The 6,012-nt window shown below is 44.4% G+C and overlaps 9 non-coding genes across 9 annotated transcripts; 5 read left to right on the top strand and 4 right to left on the bottom strand.

Moving 5' to 3' along the window:
- Positions 1-179: 179 nt before the first annotated feature.
- On the bottom strand, positions 180-252 carry TRNAM-CAU (transfer RNA methionine (anticodon CAU)). Its single transcript has one exon. It is a non-coding gene; the product is annotated as a tRNA-Met (tRNA).
- A 997-nt stretch (positions 253-1,249) lies between these two features.
- Positions 1,250-1,335, top strand: TRNAY-GUA (transfer RNA tyrosine (anticodon GUA)). The gene is given in 2 exon segments: positions 1,250-1,286; positions 1,300-1,335. It is a non-coding gene; the product is annotated as a tRNA-Tyr (tRNA).
- A 400-nt stretch (positions 1,336-1,735) lies between these two features.
- TRNAM-CAU (transfer RNA methionine (anticodon CAU)) lies at positions 1,736-1,808 on the bottom strand. Its single transcript has one exon. It is a non-coding gene; the product is annotated as a tRNA-Met (tRNA).
- A 997-nt stretch (positions 1,809-2,805) lies between these two features.
- Positions 2,806-2,891, top strand: TRNAY-GUA (transfer RNA tyrosine (anticodon GUA)). The gene is given in 2 exon segments: positions 2,806-2,842; positions 2,856-2,891. It is a non-coding gene; the product is annotated as a tRNA-Tyr (tRNA).
- Positions 2,892-3,020: 129 nt separating this feature from the next.
- On the top strand, positions 3,021-3,092 carry TRNAA-CGC (transfer RNA alanine (anticodon CGC)). Its single transcript has one exon. It is a non-coding gene; the product is annotated as a tRNA-Ala (tRNA).
- Positions 3,093-3,291: 199 nt separating this feature from the next.
- Positions 3,292-3,364, bottom strand: TRNAM-CAU (transfer RNA methionine (anticodon CAU)). Its single transcript has one exon. It is a non-coding gene; the product is annotated as a tRNA-Met (tRNA).
- A 997-nt stretch (positions 3,365-4,361) lies between these two features.
- TRNAY-GUA (transfer RNA tyrosine (anticodon GUA)) lies at positions 4,362-4,447 on the top strand. The gene is given in 2 exon segments: positions 4,362-4,398; positions 4,412-4,447. It is a non-coding gene; the product is annotated as a tRNA-Tyr (tRNA).
- A 400-nt stretch (positions 4,448-4,847) lies between these two features.
- Positions 4,848-4,920, bottom strand: TRNAM-CAU (transfer RNA methionine (anticodon CAU)). Its single transcript has one exon. It is a non-coding gene; the product is annotated as a tRNA-Met (tRNA).
- Positions 4,921-5,917: 997 nt separating this feature from the next.
- Positions 5,918-6,003, top strand: TRNAY-GUA (transfer RNA tyrosine (anticodon GUA)). The gene is given in 2 exon segments: positions 5,918-5,954; positions 5,968-6,003. It is a non-coding gene; the product is annotated as a tRNA-Tyr (tRNA).
- Positions 6,004-6,012: the final 9 nt, after the last annotated feature.

Below are 6,012 nucleotides of genomic sequence, written 5' to 3'. Positions count from 1 at the left end.
TGGCTTTTTTCCAGAAGGCTAGCCTGCCATCATGCAGAAAGAAGAAGTTTGTCATGCAGTTGGGGTGAGAGCCCCACTTAAATAGTCAGACATTTGCTTTGGAAAAATCTTTGAACTAGGCATAGTTTGCGCATTTCAAGAAAATCGGAGAATTTTGCATTCCAAAAGAAGGAAATAAATGCCCTCTCTGAGGATCGAACTCAGGACCTTCAGATTATGAGACTGACGCGCTGCCTACTGCGCTAAGAAGGCTGTATATAGGCATCTGTACATAAGACCATGAAGATCATCCAGGTACAATGCTGAAGGATTTTCCTGACTGACATTGTATACTGCAGAGTCGAATGGGGTGATGTGGCCGTCGGTTCAATGCAGGGTTTCCAATCATACAGTCAAACCTTGCAGAAGTGGGGATGTAGCTCAGTGGTACAGCGCATGCTTTGCATGTATGAGGCCCCGGGTTCAATCCCCGGCATCTCCAGACTTTTGCCATGCTTACCTTGGATTTTGGGCCGAAAGCTAGGCTGGCATCATGATGAAGGAAGAGATATGTCCTCCAACCGGGATGAGGACCCCGCTTAATCTGTCAGACGTTTGCCTTGAAAAATCCCATGAAATGGGGCTATCTCATTTTTGATGATTATAGATCAAAAGAATCCTACTTGTTGAAGACATCAAAGTGATGATTCATCTTGACAACCATAATGCTTTGATGATAGAAATCTGTCGCATCTCTCTTGATCATTGGTAAGGGTTCTTCTTCTAAACCAGAGACTCTTTACAGTAGCTTTTAGAAAAACGGAATATTTTGTTTATCTCAATCACCTTCAATCTACAGATTTTTCCGTTCTCTTTCCTTTTGAAAATGCATCCAAAATGCACGTTCTTGATGCTGGGTGCGTAGTAATGACTCCCATAACTTTCTGTCATTTCTTTCATGGTTCCGCGCAGCCATCCATTTGCCACCAATGCTGCCCAAGGTCTTTGTATCAAAGTTCCTTTCCTTTCTGTAAAATTGAAATTTGGAGCACCCCTGCTTATCCCCAAGCCAAGACAGAACATGAACTTTGGTCTGAAATCCTCCTTTGGGGTGATAAGACGTACCTTACAGTGTGCTCTAAGAACTGGTGACTTTGAGAGGGAGCTGCAGGTAATGTTCATGATTTTCATCGATCTGCTCCTGATCCCCACCCCCACAACCTTTCTTGAGCGAGAGATAATTACAGCGCTGAAAGATACTTCAGCCACTCCTTCGATAGCTCAGTTGGTAGAGCGGAGGACTGTAGCATAAAGTCAGACATCCTTAGGTCGCTGGTTCAAATCCGGCTCGAAGGATTTTTTGCTTCGATTTCCATATCTTTCACTTTTATTCAAACAATACCTTCCATTGATTATGATCGAGACTTTGCAGTCCCTGGGTTTCAGGGATTCCTTGCATCCATCAAACAGCTCGAGTGCAAAAGTGGGGATGTAGCTCAGTGGTAGAGCGCATGCTTTGCATGTATGAGGTCCCGGGTTCAATCCCCGGCATCTCCAGGAGCCTCTGTTCCTTATCTTGGCTTTTTTCCAGAAGGCTAGCCTGCCATCATGCAGAAAGAAGAAGTTTGTCATGCAGTTGGGGTGAGAGCCCCACTTAAATAGTCAGACATTTGCTTTGGAAAAATCTTTGAACTAGGCATAGTTTGCGCATTTCAAGAAAATCGGAGAATTTTGCATTCCAAAAGAAGGAAATAAATGCCCTCTCTGAGGATCGAACTCAGGACCTTCAGATTATGAGACTGACGCGCTGCCTACTGCGCTAAGAAGGCTGTATATAGGCATCTGTACATAAGACCATGAAGATCATCCAGGTACAAGGCTGAAGGATTTTCCTGACTGACATTGTATACTGCAGAGTCGAATGGGGTGATGTGGCCGTCGGTTCAATGCAGGGTTTCCAATCATACAGTCAAACCTTGCAGAAGTGGGGATGTAGCTCAGTGGTAGAGCGCATGCTTTGCATGTATGAGGCCCCGGGTTCAATCCCCGGCATCTCCAGACTTTTGCCATGCTTACCTTGGATTTTGGGCCGAAAGCTAGGCTGGCATCATGATGAAGGAAGAGATATGTCCTCCAACCGGGATGAGGACCCCGCTTAATCTGTCAGACGTTTGCCTTGAAAAATCCCATGAAATGGGGCTATCTCATTTTTGATGATTATAGATCAAAAGAATCCTACTTGTTGAAGACATCAAAGTGATGATTCATCTTGACAACCATAATGCTTTGATGATAGAAATCTGTCGCATCTCTCTTGATCATTGGTAAGGGTTCTTCTTCTAAACCAGAGACTCTTTACAGTAGCTTTTAGAAAAACGGAATATTTTGTTTATCTCAATCACCTTCAATCTACAGATTTTTCCGTTCTCTTTCCTTTTGAAAATGCATCCAAAATGCACGTTCTTGATGCTGGGTGCGTAGTAATGACTCCCATAACTTTCTGTCATTTCTTTCATGGTTCCGCGCAGCCATCCATTTGCCACCAATGCTGCCCAAGGTCTTTGTATCAAAGTTCCTTTCCTTTCTGTAAAATTGAAATTTGGAGCACCCCTGCTTATCCCCAAGCCAAGACAGAACATGAACTTTGGTCTGAAATCCTCCTTTGGGGTGATAAGACGTACCTTACAGTGTGCTCTAAGAACTGGTGACTTTGAGAGGGAGCTGCAGGTAATGTTCATGATTTTCATCGATCTGCTCCTGATCCCCACCCCCACAACCTTTCTTGAGCGAGAGATAATTACAGCGCTGAAAGATACTTCAGCCACTCCTTCGATAGCTCAGTTGGTAGAGCGGAGGACTGTAGCATAAAGTCAGACATCCTTAGGTCGCTGGTTCAAATCCGGCTCGAAGGATTTTGTGCTTCGATTTCCATATATTTCACTTTTATTCAAACAATACCTTCCATTGATTATGATCGAGACTTTGCAGTCCCTGGGTTTCAGGGATTCCTTGCATCCATCAAACAGCTCGAGTGCAAAAGTGGGGATGTAGCTCAGTGGTAGAGCGCATGCTTCGCATGTATGAGGTCCCGGGTTCAATCCCCGGCATCTCCAGGAGCCTCTGTTCCTTATCTTGGCTTTTTTCCAGAAGGCTAGCCTGCCATCATGCAGAAAGAAGAAGTTTGTCATGCAGTTGGGGTGAGAGCCCCACTTAAATAGTCAGACATTTGCTTTGGAAAAATCTTTGAACTAGGCATAGTTTGCGCATTTCAAGAAAATCGGAGAATTTTGCATTCCAAAAGAAGGAAATAAATGCCCTCTCTGAGGATCGAACTCAGGACCTTCAGATTATGAGACTGACGCGCTGCCTACTGCGCTAAGAAGGCTGTATATAGGCATCTGTACATAAGACCATGAAGATCATCCAGGTACAATGCTGAAGGATTTTCCTGACTGACATTGTATACTGCAGAGTCGAATGGGGTGATGTGGCCGTCGGTTCAATGCAGGGTTTCCAATCATACAGTCAAACCTTGCAGAAGTGGGGATGTAGCTCAGTGGTAGAGCGCATGCTTTGCATGTATGAGGCCCCGGGTTCAATCCCCGGCATCTCCAGACTTTTGCCATGCTTACCTTGGATTTTGGGCCGAAAGCTAGGCTGGCATCATGATGAAGGAAGAGATATGTCCTCCAACCGGGATGAGGACCCCGCTTAATCTGTCAGACGTTTGCCTTGAAAAATCCCATGAAATGGGGCTATCTCATTTTTGATGATTATAGATCAAAAGAATCCTACTTGTTGAAGACTTCAAAGTGATGATTCATCTTGACAACCATAATGCTTTGATGATAGAAATCTGTCGCATCTCTCTTGATCATTGGTAAGGGTTCTTCTTCTAAACCAGAGACTCTTTACAGTAGCTTTTAGAAAAACGGAATATTTTGTTTATCTCAATCACCTTCAATCTACAGATTTTTCCGTTCTCTTTCCTTTTGAAAATGCATCCAAAATGCACGTTCTTGATGCTGGGTGCGTAGTAATGAGTCCCATAACTTTCTGTCATTTCTTTCATGGTTCCGCGCAGCCATCCATTTGCCACCAATGCTGCCCAAGGTCTTTGTATCAAAGTTCCTTTCCTTTCTGTAAAATTGAAATTTGGAGCACCCCTGCTTATCCCCAAGCCAAGACAGAACATGAACTTTGGTCTGAAATCCTCCTTTGGGGTGATAAGACGTACCTTACAGTGTGCTCTAAGAACTGGTGACTTTGAGAGGGAGCTGCAGGTAATGTTCATGATTTTCATCGATCTGCTCCTGATCCCCACCCCCACAACCTTTCTTGAGCGAGAGATAATTACAGCGCTGAAAGATACTTCAGCCACTCCTTCGATAGCTCAGTTGGTAGAGCGGAGGACTGTAGCATAAAGTCAGACATCCTTAGGTCGCTGGTTCAAATCCGGCTCGAAGGATTTTTTGCTTCGATTTCCATATCTTTCACTTTTATTCAAACAATACCTTCCATTGATTATGATCGAGACTTTGCAGTCCCTGGGTTTCAGGGATTCCTTGCATCCATCAAACAGCTCGAGTGCAAAAGTGGGGATGTAGCTCAGTGGTAGAGCGCATGCTTTGCATGTATGAGGTCCCGGGTTCAATCCCCGGCATCTCCAGGAGCCTCTGTTCCTTATCTTGGCTTTTTTCCAGAAGGCTAGCCTGCCATCATGCAGAAAGAAGAAGTTTGTCATGCAGTTGGGGTGAGAGCCCCACTTAAATAGTCAGACATTTGCTTTGGAAAAATCTTTGAACTAGGCATAGTTTGCGCATTTCAAGAAAATCGGAGAATTTTGCATTCCAAAAGAAGGAAATAAATGCCCTCTCTGAGGATCGAACTCAGGACCTTCAGATTATGAGACTGACGCGCTGCCTACTGCGCTAAGAAGGCTGTATATAGGCATCTGTACATAAGACCATGAAGATCATCCAGGTACAATGCTGAAGGATTTTCCTGACTGACATTGTATACTGCAGAGTCGAATGGGGTGATGTGGCCGTCGGTTCAATGCAGGGTTTCCAATCATACAGTCAAACCTTGCAGAAGTGGGGATGTAGCTCAGTGGTAGAGCGCATGCTTTGCATGTATGAGGCCCCGGGTTCAATCCCCGGCATCTCCAGACTTTTGCCATGCTTACCTTGGATTTTGGGCCGAAAGCTAGGCTGGCATCATGATGAAGGAAGAGATATGTCCTCCAACCGGGATGAGGACCCCGCTTAATCTGTCAGACGTTTGCCTTGAAAAATCCCATGAAATGGGGCTATCTCATTTTTGATGATTATAGATCAAAAGAATCCTACTTGTTGAAGACATCAAAGTGATGATTCATCTTGACAACCATAATGCTTTGATGATAGAAATCTGTCGCATCTCTCTTGATCATTGGTAAGGGTTCTTCTTCTAAACCAGAGACTCTTTACAGTAGCTTTTAGAAAAACGGAATATTTTGTTTATCTCAATCACCTTCAATCTACAGATTTTTCCGTTCTCTTTCCTTTTGAAAATGCATCCAAAATGCACGTTCTTGATGCTGGGTGCGTAGTAATGACTCCCATAACTTTCTGTCATTTCTTTCATGGTTCCGCGCAGCCATCCATTTGCCACCAATGCTGCCCAAGGTCTTTGTATCAAAGTTCCTTTCCTTTCTGTAAAATTGAAATTTGGAGCACCCCTGCTTATCCCCAAGCCAAGACAGAACATGAACTTTGGTCTGAAATCCTCCTTTGGGGTGATAAGACGTACCTTACAGTGTGCTCTAAGAACTGGTGACTTTGAGAGGGAGCTGCAGGTAATGTTCATGATTTTCATCGATCTGCTCCTGATCCCCACCCCCACAACCTTTCTTGAGCGAGAGATAATTACAGCGCTGAAAGATACTTCAGCCACTCCTTCGATAGCTCAGTTGGTAGAGCGGAGGACTGTAGCATAAAGTCAGACATCCTTAGGTCGCTGGTTCAAATCCGGCTCGAAGGATTTTTTGCT

This window comes from Triturus cristatus, chromosome 4_1, assembly GCF_964204655.1.
Source record: "Triturus cristatus chromosome 4_1, aTriCri1.1, whole genome shotgun sequence".
Taxonomy (NCBI): Eukaryota; Metazoa; Chordata; class Amphibia; order Caudata; family Salamandridae; genus Triturus; species Triturus cristatus.
Note: the sequence above shows the minus strand (reverse complement) of the source record. Positions and strands in the feature narration are given on the sequence as shown.